This window comes from Acipenser ruthenus, chromosome 16 (assembly GCF_902713425.1).
Source record: "Acipenser ruthenus chromosome 16, fAciRut3.2 maternal haplotype, whole genome shotgun sequence".
Lineage (NCBI taxonomy): Eukaryota > Metazoa > Chordata > Actinopteri > Acipenseriformes > Acipenseridae > Acipenser > Acipenser ruthenus.
The window spans coordinates 25941648-25957077 of NC_081204.1; the positions used below are offsets into that span (position 1 = coordinate 25941648).

The 15430-nt window shown below is 37.9% G+C and overlaps 1 protein-coding gene across 4 annotated transcripts in view; it reads left to right on the plus strand.

Annotated features, from left to right (window-relative positions):
• Positions 1-1026: 1026 nt before the first annotated feature.
• LOC117412345 (probable E3 ubiquitin-protein ligase MID2) overlaps positions 1027-15430 on the plus strand; it is a 132818-nt gene continuing 118414 nt past the window's right edge. For all 4 annotated transcript variants that reach the window (XM_058989146.1, XM_058989144.1, XM_058989145.1 and 1 more), the window contains exon 1: positions 1027-1459. The gene's annotated coding sequence lies outside the window, so the exon portion shown is untranslated. The remainder of the gene's footprint in view (positions 1460-15430) is intronic.

The following is a 15430-nucleotide window of genomic DNA, read 5'->3' on the forward strand; positions in this document are numbered from 1 at the left end:
AGACTGGTCACATTGTGGCAGAAGCAGAGCCCATCTTGACGGGTGAAGAAGCTGGAAAAAGGTTGGTGATGCTTCAGCTGATCTGCGACTTGCACACTTTCATCCAACAAGTTCCACTGCTTGAGCCTAGACGTCATAAGCTCGGCATTGGACTTGGTGAGACCAAGATCTCTAATCAAGTCGTTGAGGTCTTTTTGGTTGGGGTAGCATGGGTTTCTCTCCTCAGCTCCACATCTGAAATTGTCATCTGGATCTACAACGTCTTTTTCGCTCTCTGACTTGCTGCTCTCTTCTAAAGATGGCTGCTCTCTCTCCGGAGGAGTGGGTACGGGGAGCTCATGGCAGTGTGGCACCGGGGCGATGGATGAAGGAAGGTCCGGATACGTGATAGCAGGTGCATTCTTGCCAGTCCGACGTTTGGAAGGGTCCACCATGCAGAAGTAGCAGTTGCTTGCGTGGTCAGTGGGTTCCCGCCAAATTCTTGGGATAGCGAACTTCATGGCTCTCTTTTCCCCTCTGTACCATCCTACAAAAATACATTTATTTCACCCAGCAATGAATCTATCTGGAATGTTCTGGAAAATAGGTAAATTTCAAAATATCACTGTCCTGGTCACAAAAGCAAAGTTTGTGGGGAATAATAGCCATTTTCTATACTTTTGAGGCATAAGCAATTAGGAAATAACACTTACTACCCAGGAACCAAAAAAAAATAAATAATGATTGTCACACGGTGATATTAATAAATATAGTTGTTGGTCTATTCTGTGGCAGCCTTTACATCTTTAAAAATGATTTTGAAATGATGGAAGGCTGGTATAGTTTACATATGCATCAATTACCAAACAGGTGCCTTTTTTTAATGTTTTAGTACTCTCTGTTTCAGTTCCAAACTCAAATAAAAAAAAAAGTCGTGTGACTTTGAAAGAACATTACCCTGATATTTAGTAAGCTGTAACATATAAAGCCACTTCCTGCGGAGCAGTCAGCGAGCTGGAAAAGGCAATCAACGAAGGGAAAAAAAAGACAAGCGAGGATGTCTGTCGTGTCCTGCAGACCAGCTGAAGTGGAGTTGCGGTTTAATTGATCACAGCTGCTAAGGAGATGAGAACCATTCCGGTGGTTTAGTCACGTGTCCCCAGGGGGGGCGTGCTGTGCTCTGGGAGTCGGGGCACGGTGGGATCCCGTTAGCGCTGTTTGCGAGCTAGGGTAGGGACAGCTCACCAGTCGAAGTACTGCAAATTGCAACAAACACAAAGAGGGGGATCAACATAGTTTGTTTGGAGAAGCTACATGTTTGTGACAGAGGGTGTATATGGTTCTGGGTGGGATTCTGACGCATCTTGTTGAGAACAGTGTTCGGGAAGGTGTTTTAGCAAACTTGGACTAATAATTAGGCTACCGGTGCATGCTTCGTGATACTGGGACGCTAGATTGGAGGAATACGACTGAGAAAGAGGTAAGTGCAAGTATTCTGTTTTGTTCCGGCCACAGTTGGTGACCTTTTATTGTGACTAACATGTTTTAATTGTTTGTTATGGTTCTGTGAACCCATGAAAAGGTAAAGAATTGCCTATTTATTTATTTATTTTGTTTTTGTTTATTGGCTTAATTTGTTGTCAAGGACTTCTGCAACAAAACACTTCATATCCCCATGCCAATATGCAAATCTTTTAAACAGACAGTTAACCTCCGTGTGGGCATGGGTGCTGACAGAAACGTAATAAAAAAAAAAATAAAAAAATAAAAAAAAAACTATAGATCATCACTGGGTTTGACAGCTCGTGCTATGATTCATTATTGCAAAAATAATTTTGTGCCAGGATGAGTTGTTTGGTTTGTGTTTGTGTTGGCTATTACAATTGCGTCCATTTGAATGCTAACAGACGTTTTTAAAGAACACAAGTTGTCAACCTGAAATTAACTAAAATAAACACGTACTTTCAAAGAAACAGAAAGTTGAGGAACTTTTTGCAGGAATTAGAAATAGCTGCTTATAGACGTGGCAAATAGCTACAGGAGTTATTTAAACACATCCTGACAAAACCCCTCCTCATATTTAGTACACACACAGATACCTATGTTTTTAAATAGTTACCATGTGTCACATTTAAAAACCACAAAACAAAAGCAAACGTACATAAAACAAAACAAAAATGTTAACCGCTGAAAGCTTCAGTTATTATGTGTTGCATGTTCATGGATGGAAATAAGACACCCATTGCTTAGCACTTTCATCCATTCCCGGTTTTACTGTTAATTTAATAAGACATACCTGAGCTTGTTGCCTATACGCTGGCTAATCAAGCTTGTATTAAAAATGAAGTTTATAACTTAGGTTCGGGAGGATGGACAAACCCTCATTCGCTACGTCATTCAATTATCCCCTATTCATTACCTAGTGATTAATCATCACTATGATAAATACCGCGTGTACTCACCCCGCACTTTGCTTTTGTTTCGTTTTTGCAAACCCACGTCCCGCCCCCTGCAACAGCCTTCCATTACTCTTATTCTCAAAGTTGTGTCCGTCGGCCAGGCACGAGATATTCAATCCAGATAAAAAGCAAAAAGCAACTGTCTTCTTCAAAAGGAAGAGGTCTTACTGATCAACAAATGATAGGACCTGCTTAGAATCAACCTAAGGGCTTGATGGAGGCAGAAAATGGGTAAGCTACACACAGCTTGCAGTACCTCGCTGGTGTGGCTTTATTAATTCTTTACAAACAATTGACAGCTTGCAAATTCCCCATGAGAATGTGATACAGATACTGTTTTAGACGGCAACTGTGTCCCAGTGCATGATTTTCAGAAAGCATGGTGAGAATACTGAAACTTTTAAAAGATCATGTAGGTTAAAGGGTATATATATAAGTATTAATTATAGTATGTATTTGAGTTGCATTAGATTGACAGTGTGGAAGTAAACAAATTACATTATTTATAGTAAGATATGGGAATAACATCCCCAAAGTTTGTTGTAGACATTTGATGATAAACTTGGAACCCCTATTTAGCCAATTTTTTACTGAGCTTTTCAGTCAACTACTGATACCCGAATAATCCAAGCTATGGAAACAGAACTCGTTGAATGATGTGAGTGAGAAGAGCACTGTGTTGCTTCTTCCTGAAGTACCACACTGCATGTATCTGTTTTCATAATGAATTGTGTAACTGTACAGCCTTGCCCAGACTTTTCTTTCCTGGGCCTATCGCTCTTTAAATTGCTAGGCTAGGCGTCTAGACCAGTGGTTTTCAATCCGGTCCTGGGCACCCACTGTGTCTGCTGGTTTTCATTCCAACTAAGCTCGCAATTACAGTACACCCTCGCTATAACGCCCTTCATTATAACGAACCTTCGGCTATAACAAACCTGACCCTTGGCCCCTGGACTGTATACACGGCATGCCACCTCCACAGTGAAGTCAATTCTTTTGTCTTAAGCGTGTGCTGTGTAACTATGCTTCCGAAACATAGTTCATTCAATTAAACAAAGCTGGAAACTACATAGATCGTTTGAAAAGCAGTAATGCAGGCATATGTCTGTCGTGAATATAGGTTATCAAAAAGCACTCTGTTTTTTGGCTTGTTCAGCAACCATGCAGCAAAGAAATTGCTAAGAAAAAAAAAAAAAAAACAACTTGAGGATCTGATGAACTTTTCATGTCAAACTTTTCGGTGCGAGGTTGATTTTGAATAAAAGCTCAGTTTGCAATTCTATGATGGCGCACTTTGAAATGATTCATGTCAGATTGATTTTGAATAAAAGTTTAGCTTAAATTCTGGATTTTTGCTTTTGTACTGCATTTTATTTATTATTATTATTATTATTATTATTATTATTATTATTATTATTATTTGTTTATTTAGCAGATGCCTTTATCCAAGGAGACTTACAGAGACTAGGGTGTGTGAACTATGCATCAGCTGCAGAGTCATTTACAATTACTTCTCACCCGAAAGACGGAGCACAAGGAGGTTAAGTGACTTGCTCAGGGTCACACAATGATTCAGTGGCTGAGGTGGGATTTGAACCGGGGACCTCCTGCTTACAAGCCCTTTATTGAATAGGATAAAGCAAAGGCAGAATACTGCATACACGAGACAAACAGGTGTAATTCTACTTTTATTCAAAATCTCATCTCATTAACTAACTTCAACAGGTTATTGTTCATTTTAATTGTCCTTTCGTTATAACTATCCCCTCGATTTAACAAACACAAGGCTTGGACCCCAAAGGGTTTGTTGTAGCGAGGGTGTAGTGTACTTAACTAGACCCTTAACTGAACTGATAATTTCATTGTTTTCCGCTCTTAAACAGTTGCAGATTTCAAGTTAGCTGTCCTGTTATGGCAGTTGTTTGTGTTTTTCATCCAACCCTTGTATTTGGCCAAAAATTCTTCTTCTTCTTATTAATTCACCTTGTCGTTTTAAGTCTGTGGTAAATGGGGCTGTCATTTGTTTTAATATGATCGGAGATTACACTGTTGCCATACATCATACAGTAATGTGTTGCCTTGCAGATTATTGCTGAACATGGTAATCCATCATTTGATCTGCAAGGAGCTGCCATCTATGAATCGAGCAGTAATTACTAACCCTTATAAATGCCATTAGTGTTGTGCATGTTTAAAGCTTACTGTGAGCGGATAGGAAGCAAGTGTAATAACAAGACAACTGTATTGTGAACAAATCTGTGGTTTCCTATATGGAGGGGAAAGAAAAACATGGCTTGAGATTTATTTTTGGCTAGAGGTATAATTTAGGTTTTGCCAGTTCTATGTAAAACTATGATCTGAAACAATACATAATTTTTATATCAAAAGTTTGCCCTTAAAGTTATGTTCAGTTACCTTAAGATGCATTAGGCATAGTAATGACTAACCCAATGGGTTTGGCAATTAGCTAGTTTTCAAAATGAAATATAGCCAGCAATTAAATGCATTAATGTAAAATGCAAATCAGTATGTAAAGTTCCCTGTAATTACAAATGGATGAAGTGTTTAATTGTTTAGGAATAAAGAATTAACCATTTAAATGCACCTTGCATTTATTGTGTGTGTGTGTGTATATATGTGTATATATGTATATGTATATGTGTATATATATATATATATATATATATATATATATATATATATATATATATATATATATATATAAATAAATAAATGGTTGGTGAGAACATGGTTTCTCAAACTGTAAAAGATTAATGGTAATTTTTTGGTGGTATAACTGGCAATTATTGGTAACTGACTCACAAACTTTTTTTTCTTTTAATATTATAGTAACTTCAAGCATTTGAAATAAAATGGATGTCAAATGGGTATGGTTCTGAAATTACAAAAAAGTGAACCTCTGCTTTTAATAAACTGTTCTGAAAAAGACACTCCACAGGTCTGGGGTTAAAAAGGTGTAGTCTTTTTTGTTTATTTCTTATTTGTCCATCCCAAAATAGTTGGAAGGAATAAAATATTGTTGTACAATGTAGCCAAGACATGTACTTTTCATTTATTTAAACCACCCTCATTTTTATAAATTCTTTCCAGGCAAAATTTCTGTGCCCTGAGTAATGCTATTGAAAAACATTACAGTCCCAACCACAACAGGCTGGTCATCCCTGGAAATGAAGTGTTACTGATTGCTGGTGGGACATTGTGTTCTATATGTCTTTTAGATGCTTTAAAACCCTGAGCACTTACACTGCACAAAGCCACGGCCTTTCTCGTGTCTGTATTAAACATGCTGGCATTGGTGCAGATGATAGAAGCAGTTCAAAAACATTTGAAACCTATCCTCGCTCGCAAATGTTCCAATTAGGACTCCATGGGCCTTTAACAAAAGGGTTTCTTGCTGTTCTTTGACTTGAGCTGTAATGAGTCCCCTCGCTGGGAACTATCCTCACAAGCAGTACAGCTTGTTTGTGTCATATCCTCTATTTATAGGGAACACTTCCTACAGGATTTTGATCAGACTTCTTGATGAGATGTGTGGTTTTTGCACAAGGGACCCATAGAGGTGAACATCAACTTCTCTGTCAACAACAAGCCTGAACAGTTCCTGGATGCAGGTTATTTTTACCTCAGTTATATAGTTAGATCCCCACACAGCTGTCTGCTATTATGGAGTAGAAGTTTAATGAAGGATTTTTTCCATCAAATCTAGGTAATGGCCACGCAAGTAAGTATTATATTGCAGTGCGTGTATGAGCCTGCAAATAGTAGGGGGGAAAAAAACAAACATGCTGTGCAAAAGTCTTAGACATGCTGCATTTTTCTACTCTGATGCATTATGAGCATCAACATTTTCTCAACTCCTCCCTAGTTTTTTCTACTATTACAACAACCTTACTTGCATAAACAAGGAAAAACATTGGGTGAAATAGCTTGCATCACTCAATTTTCAAGGTGTAGTATCCAAAGCATAATCAACAAGTCCAGAGAAACATCATCTGTAATTGACAAACCCAGGACTGGAAGACCCAAAAAGCTGTCTAACAAGGATGAGCACTACTTGAAAATAATATCCTTAAGGACTGGCAGAAGGCACTGGTGTCGTTGTCCATCAAATCGACAGTACGATGGTCACTCTTGAAATCAGGATTTAAAGGATGTGCTGCAATAGGAATACCTCTTAAGAAAGGGGAAGAAGACTAAAAGGCTAAAATATGCACAAGAACAGAGACATTGGACAATGGAACAGTGGTCAAAAGTGCTTTGGACTGCTGATGGATGGCCAACGACATCTGTGCCTTCTGCCAGTTCTGTTAAAGGAGTGCTTTTTTTATATATATAAATACTTGGAAGTTGTTTCAAGAAAGGATCCTTTATGCAGTACCCAACAAACTAGATGTTTAGATTTGTGAGGTGAAACAGTTTCATCTTTGATAGCACGTGGGCTGTTGAAAGTTAATAAGCTCATTCAGTGTTTTACGAACCCCCTGGAAGGCCAAGCCAGTTCTTTTCTTTGCTGTGATGCATTCAAGTTAAATCCATTGAATATTTTCAAATAACAGCCAAGGGTTGTCACAATGGTATAGCCTTGGAGACAACAGGATTGAAATGTGCTGTGCTGGGTACAGTTTGGATATGATGGATCTGTGAGGGAATAAGAAGGGACCCTGTTGCTAACAGCTGGTAGCAATGTGTGTGTTTCATTAGGGATTTTAAAACTGATTTAGGGGGTTTTGAGAGATCCAATATGTGTCTCTGCTTGATTTCATGACTTTTTATTTTGCAGGCCAGTTTTTAATAATAGTCTTTAAGAAGGCACGGGGTGTTTTCACAGGATACTGTATTTGGCCAAACTAGACCTTTTATTGTGCAGGTACATGCAGGTACATGGGAAGCCATCTTGAGGCAGGGAATGCAGTTTAAAAGTTTAAAAAAGTGGTCAAAATGTAAATAATAAATAAATAAATAAAAACAATGCACACACCTTACGTAAACAGTTATAGCAACACATGGGAACATGTAACACAATAAAATAAAAAGGTCCTTATGTAACCTCTAACATTTTGAAGCCCATTTTAAATGCCAATATACATTTCAAACAGCGTTTTTGATATTTTGTTGTTCCTGTCTGTCAAAAAACAGAGCAGCAACTTGTCTGGCTTTATCCACAGTCCATCTTATCTGTCATTTAAACTGATGGCAGTGCAGTAAGAGCTCTGCTGCTGTCTGATTTGATATTTAGATCACAATGTTGAAGTGCCATTCGTAAACAGCCCTGACAAGATGGTGGTGTTTCAGTTTACACTGAGCTAGTCTAGTTCTAAAATGACACTCTGTTGTGACAAAAATATAAAAAAAATACAACCTGGCAGCTCTTCTAAGCAAATGAAATATGTTCCTACAATTTCCAGAACCTAGCTCTACCACATACATTTCACGACAAGGTTGAGGCTCATCTTCTTATTCCAGGTTAACCAAGTCCTGCTTAAGAACATGCTGCATCAAAAGCCATCCATGGTATCATAATTAGGAGTGATCTCCATGGAGTAGAACTCCTCAGGAAATCATAATTGCTTGATTGTAGATTTTCAAAAGTCATTCCTTGGATTGCTCCCTGGCTGACATATAAAGTGTTTGGCAAGACAAAAGCAGTTTGAGAAATTCTCAGAGTAATACTGCAGCTTCATTGCTCCCCTGTCTGAGGTTTAATATTCATTAGTCCTACTGTATGGACCATTATCTATTTACTGTTCAGAGAAGGCAGATTACACTATTATTTTCAAAATGAACAACAATTTCTAGCTTGACTCTTCTCAACATTGACGTGTTGCATCCAACATTTGAGTCACCCATGTTTTTTTTTTTTTTATTGACACATCAATAACTTCTATTTGGAAAGAGCCTCAAAATAAGCTTGCAATGCTTTGGTTTCTTTGTGGATCCAATCTGTCAACCCAGTAAAACCCCAGTCCATGACTACCAAATGTCACCCCTCAGATGATGATGATTACATATGGAATGACCCAAATGCTAACATGTCTTTATGACAAGTTGGCTTAATGCAAAGCCTAGCAGACACAAGTGGACTCTAATAGTAGCGATGGCATAGGCTTCTCTTAGGCTAGACCTTGTGAAGAGGTCATCCTCAAATGATGCATGAGAAATAGGGCTGCATCATTTTAATTTGGAAAACATGTTAATATGCATACACAGTTAGTTTTGAATGACTAGCTTTGATGTTTTATTATTTTCATTGATCAAAAAGAAATGTAAATCTTTCAATGTAAATGTTGCAGAGTTCTTAGCTGCTTTTAGTGATGAATAGAGTACTTTGTTTTATCACTGCAAAAGCTTTTATGAGAACATCAATGCATCAATTCATTTAATATGCTGAATTTTGTAAAAAAAATAAATAATAATAATACAAGTAGCAATATCATTTTCATCAAAGCTCCGGGCAATACAAAATCTTATCTGCTGTTGTGAATATCTCATGTACACTGACTGTAGCTATCCCCAGATTGTTGGCACTGCAGTGAGTCATTCAAAACATACTTGTGTTGGTTTTTTTACCCAATATTTTTTGTTATTTTAGTGATATTTAAGCTTAAAATGCTTTAAACTCTGACAGATCTAAATCCTGACTGCCTGGCAAGTTAAAGCAATGTGTCCAGGTAGGGGCCTTTTAGTTAATGAAAATACAATTTGATTTAAGCAAAATTAACAATTATTTGATTAAACTAATTCATTTTTTGATCTATGAAGTGAGTGATTACATTTAGGATGGAACCGTGTTGTCTCTAATGTACGATCATACAGGTTCTGTGAAATATTGAATTATCAGAGTTATTTTTTACAGGAAAAATCCAATGTCGTCGATTAGAGCAGTATGAGCCAATTATTTGACTATTTGGATTAAACTCTGCTGCAGGCAGGTGCTGACAGCCAGTTAAGGGTCGATGGTGTTGAAATTGCAATTCAATTGAGGAATAGCTGCTTTAAAACTGTGCTAATTACCCTGTACGTATCGCACACAATTTATCTGAATATTTCAAATGTAAAGAAGGTAGGCAATTTAAATGAACTCCAATGAGTATTCAGTTATTTGATTAGCCATACATTTGTGTTCTATCATATTGTGTATTCGGTTAAGACTGAAAAGTAAAGATTTGCTGTGTACTAGAAGCAAACTGGTGCGAGTCGTCTTTCCTCGCCAAGCCTGACCGACCACAAAAGCCAATTACTGAGTACAGTGCTCCCTGTGTGTCCCAGAGAAAAGATCAACTTGACATGACTGGATTCAAACCACACTCATGTGCTCTCCCTGTACACCTTATGGCAGCTTTTACTAGGTGAGCAACTGGGGACCCTAAGCCATTTTTATTATTATTTTTTTTTATTGTGGATTTGTGCCTGACATTGATGGATTTCCTTTTTACATGTGCTTCTGTGGCACAACTACCAAATTCTAATTCTAACTGGTATAGTGAAATATTGCTTTGCTCTGTAATGTTTGTTCGAATTTATTTCTTTGCTTCATAGAACTTCTAGCAATGAGAAGAGAGAGTGTGAAAGGCAACAAGGCCAGTGTGACAGTATCAAATCATGGTGTCCTTGCTTGTGTCGAGCAAGCAGAACAGTCCAATTTGAAAAGAGGAGGAGTTTTGTGGCTGCCTGGGCAATTTCAGACCTTGAGGCCATAGTGCTGTATTGAAAGCCTTTTGGCACTGTCAACCTACGTAAGACTGCAACACAATGCCATAGCATCCCAATATACAGAGTCTCTATAGAACTCTTTAGGGGGTTAAGTACTGAGGAGCAAGGTCAGGCCAGGTCACTGAAATCACAAATGCTCTGTATAATAGTATTCCTCTCCTAATCAGGGCGACGTGTTGTGATGGGAGATTTGAGGATTCTCGCAGAGGGTAGGATTAAACAATAAAGCAGTATCTGTGTCTTAACCTCTTGGCACTTTATTGACAACTTGCAGCCCCGCTATTCAGCATCTCGTAATGGCATTCTTTTAAATCCTTAAGTTGTAGTTATGACAGCTTCTGTTGTATAAAACAATTGCCAAGCAGCTGTTAATCCTAACTGGGTCTTTGCTCTGTTTGTTTGTTGGAATACAAATAGAGAAGGGTTTGTACCATGTCCGCAGTTTTTGAAGAGCATATGGCAATTCTCACTGGCACAAAAGCAGGCTGGAAACAGATGATGTGGAGTCAGATTTTGCCAAATAATAATAAAAAACGATAAACCCTACCCTGAACTGAACAAAAAATAAACCCCGAAAAATTCAAACCCTAAGTATTACATCTGCAGCATTGGAATAATACCAAAAAAAAAAAGTTTCTGTTTATTTGCATCACAGCTTTATTGTTTGTGGTCAATAAAGCACATAAGACTAATTTTAGTTTTATTGTAAGACCAATTTTTTGTACAGTAGTTCAAGGTAACATTACAGTTAAAATGCAAGGCTGTAGTTAATGCATACCCCATAAGTTGGCATTAAAGTATGAACAGTATTTAGTGAAAGTAACGTCAAGGCAATGTTGCGTTTTACTCGTATAGTGTGTAAATTGGAGAGTAAATTACTCAGTGACCCAAACCCTTATCTGGAGCAGTGTATGTGATAGTAATTGCACCATGCTGGGTAGGCACTGATTTACTATCAGTTTTTCTTTTTCTCCAGACATTAAGCCAACACTTTATGAACCCCAGATAAGTACTTGTGATTCATTTCCCTTGGCACAATCTGATGCTGTGCACTGGAACCTTAGTCCCCTGTAACAGGGCCAATAGTAAGGGAGCCATTATTTCAGACTCTTTAAAGTGGCAAGTGAGGAAAATTAGGCTGGCAGGTCCTAAAATGAACATTCATGGTCTGCAGTATATCCTCAAACTATTACCACCCTGGAGTCCCCACATAGAAAGGAACAATGATGTGAATCCATTGCAGATCCTGGCAGTGCTCATTTTGGCAAACCTTTGGGGCATTGCATCAAAAAGACTCGGTAATCTAATCAGAATAAGATATTGATTTTCTAAACTAATGTCTTACTGTTGCACTCCTTGTAATTTCAGGAAGGCAAAGGTATCCCTGAGATTGCAGTGTATTCAGTGATCTGCCTCCTTACTTTAACTGTTCGCTGACCTTTTGTGGCAAAACAATTATCTTCAGCAGTTGCTCTTATACATGCCTGAACTAATCCAGTATGCAGTGTCTCTTACGACTGTTGTCCCAAGATTTCATAGAATAAAGGCCTTAGCATTGTGATGTGCAGTGATTGGGGGAATTATATTGATGTTGCACCAGGTTTGCAGTAGTGTCATTTGTAATTCCACATATCCTGCTACATTTACCTGATCGTGGGATTAAATGTGTTTATGAAATGTGATAGGATAGATGTGGGTGATCCGCTGACAGACGGGAGAGACATAAGAAAGCTGTCTTTTGAAATGGCCATCAGGTGCATATGATATATATATTTTCAGCTCACCGGAAAGCCATGAGCCGCTACCAACAACAGTGTACAAAACAGAAGAAAATGCGAAAAACACTGCGAAAAAACAAAGGTTTGCAGTGAACACGGCTGTGCGTTGCTTCAGCTACAAAGGAGGTCCTGCTGACAGCTATATACTTTTCAAGTGCGATTTTAAAAATCCCTAAACTATACCCTGATCTTTTTCAGTGAATTAAACAGCAAAGCCACGATCCTAGTTGTACACTCGGTGATTGATGGTTAACCTTTTATTTTTTTCTGTGTTTGCTTACCGCAAAGCTCCAACAGAACCTCTTTGCTGACACTGTAGTACAGACCTGTTTGGTCCCGGCTTTCAGCAGGGTGGTGTGTCAGGGGCTTCTTTTTATAGCGAGGCGCTCCACCAGGACACGCCCACCAGCCGACCAATCCCCATCTGCGATTCCATGTAAACATCACACAGCTGGAAGCGTATCACCGGCAGACCGTCTGGCTCTGTCCGGAAAACATACGCATGCTTCCGAGAAGCCAGTGACGGAACACTGTCTGTGTTACAAAAACACATTGAAAAATTGGGAAACCAAACCTCTAATTCCTACTTGTCTCAACAGTTGCTGTCTGTCGCAAATCTTGTCTATGGCTTAGCATCTGTGATTACCCAATGCAAATGATTTGCCTCAACAATTTTTTTTTTTCAATATTTTGTGAGGATGAGAGTGAAATTAATTGATAGATTTATTTATTTATTTATTTATTTTATCAAAATATCAACTTAGATTTTCTGTGTCAAAATGCATAGGCTTGAATCTTGAACAAGGAGGCTCAACTCATTTCATGGCTTCTGGGTTCACAGCATGCAGATTCATGCATTAGCCTTCTGCTCTGCTTTGATAATGCATTAGTGTCATTACAATTTGCACTTGGCTCCATTTCTGCCATATGTACCCTTCAGAAAATGAGCAGTAAGTGAACATCCATTATATTGATGTGGGCCTGATTTAAAAGTGTGCCTTCAGACCATATTCCATTAACAGAGGTTAGGGCTAATATTGGTATGCTAGCTGCAGTTTTCAATAGGAGGCTGAACTAACACCATTGCAGGCATCAATACCACATATTCCAGGAATCTATAATTCAGCACAAACAAAACTAACAGTAGCTAAAGAACCACACACACTAACATTTTGGACAGCCAGTCTGCACAATATAATTACTAGACCTTAAGGTTTAGTAATGACCCATCCATAAATTGTTTATAAAGAAGTATTAATATTAGTATTATATTTAAATACTAAATCTTTATCAGTTATTTAAGATGGTGTGTATTTATATTTTGACTAATTAACAAGGAGCTTGTAACTGCTTATACTTTTTTTTTTTTTTTTTAATGAAATATGCACAACCAGAATATTTTTTAACATTGTATAAAAGGCTGATTTCACAGTCCATGATTACCATTTTATATGGTATTTAAACTGTACCCCTTCTGTCTGACAGTTTAAGATCAAGTACCCCTTTATAATCGCGCTACTGAATGGTACCACAGTTGCAATAAAAGGCAGAATATTTCATATGTAATTTGGCACAACAGTTTGGCCCCCACTTTAATTTTGTTGCTACTTGTTCCTACTGCACTAAAAATGCCCCAATTGTGTCTTAGCCACTTCTACATTACATCTTTATATGAAAGGTCCCTTTATTGTAACTTGGCCGTTTTTATGCATGTGAAATATTTTTGGTCATATTACTATTACTCCAGCGACTAAAGATCTTAACAGCTGCCTAAGGGAGGACTGCAAAGCTACTATTCCGTAATCCCTCTCGCACCCTCAGAAGTAACTGTAGGGTTTAAATCATCGATAGTTGTAGTTGGCTTTTCATAGTAGAAAGGGTAAAAAGGAAAAGGGTCGCCTTTGATTACATCAGGCATTAGGTAGGGCTGCACTTGTTAAGACTCCCTGTCATCACATCTGTGATGTGGTGGTGATGAAGAGTTAATCCAGCCCAGAGATTTATCAGTACAGACGAGATATGCAAAGCCTTGCTCAAGGTTCTCATTTACCCTGGTTTTTAAGGGTCCATTGCAATGCTGCAGAGAAATAAAGGCTTTTATTGTTATTGCTTGTTTTAGGAACTAAATTCCTGGGTCCCCCAGAGGAAACATAACCTTTGAGCTAACAAAGGCAACCTCACAGTTTTGTCCTGAATATCGGTTGGGGATTCTGGGAAAAATGTCATGTTGTGCTCCTTGGTTCTGTTTGGTGAAGATTTAACTGAAATTAGGTGAATTAAAGGTCCTGTCCAGCCTCAATCTCTACCCAAACTGGTTAACCAGGGTACTGTTGATCACCTTGATTGTTTCATGGTATAAAAATGAATTGCTATTATGAATTAATGTTAGTAAGTTAACCATGGAAAATTGTGATGTAACATTGCATGACTCGCACCAACCAGTACTGAATACACCGTGTAACAAATATTTTTTTTTTTGGTTCCTGGGTAGTAAGTGTTATTTCCTAATTGCTTATGCCTCAAAAGTATAGAAAATGGCTATTATTCCCCACAAACTTTGCTTTTGTGACCAGGACAGTGATATTTTGAAATGTACCTATTTCCAATGAGAAAACGGGCGAATTTGTGTCTCTTCGTTCACATAAAGTCAGAAAAAAACAACATATGAATCCAAATTAACATGTATTTATACTAAAGTAATACAAAAATGACTACAAAAGATTTAGAAGTGAGTAGTTTTTCGAGATTTACGATTATACTGTAAATCACGTTCACGAATCAGCCCCCAAATGTAGTCTCCCATAGTGATATTAGCTCACTTGTTTTAAGTCTTTGTATTTACAGCGATAGAGGGGTGAAGGATAAGAGGATGCTTTGGGCATTTCTTTCCCCCAATCAAGAAATTTCCTTTTTGATTTTCATAGTTTGTGAATGTTGTATCCAAGCCATTGGGCTTGTAATACATATAACCTGTGTAGTCCCATTTGTTAATGGTTCTCCAATCTAATGCAGAAAGTGCATTATCTTCTTTCATTGTGCCCTGAGGTTCATGCTGTTTTGTTCTTTATTTCTGATTTGGCAGATATTTTTAGCCATAACTCATGATATTTGGAGGTAAAACCAGTAGTTTTCCTCTGCATTGTCTCCTGTCAAGTGTTATGGTATTCAATATGTGACCCACATATACTGAAAGATATTGCAGTTCATTTTAACTGGGCTTGACAAACTACAGATGAATCCTACAGTTATGACTACCAAATCTCTCTACATAATTAGCTGTAAACCTCACTCCTATTATATTAAAAAAATTAACGTCTGTCAGATACATAAAAACAAGAGTTGTCTTTAACAGTTTTTTCTGGCAGCATTAAAACTGAAGGCTAAAGGGGATATCGGAGGTCTGTTTCTGTGACACATATTCCACGATCTACTTCATGGACTTTCTGTAGTCTTTGAAGAAAAGGGGCCAATATTTCTTGTAAC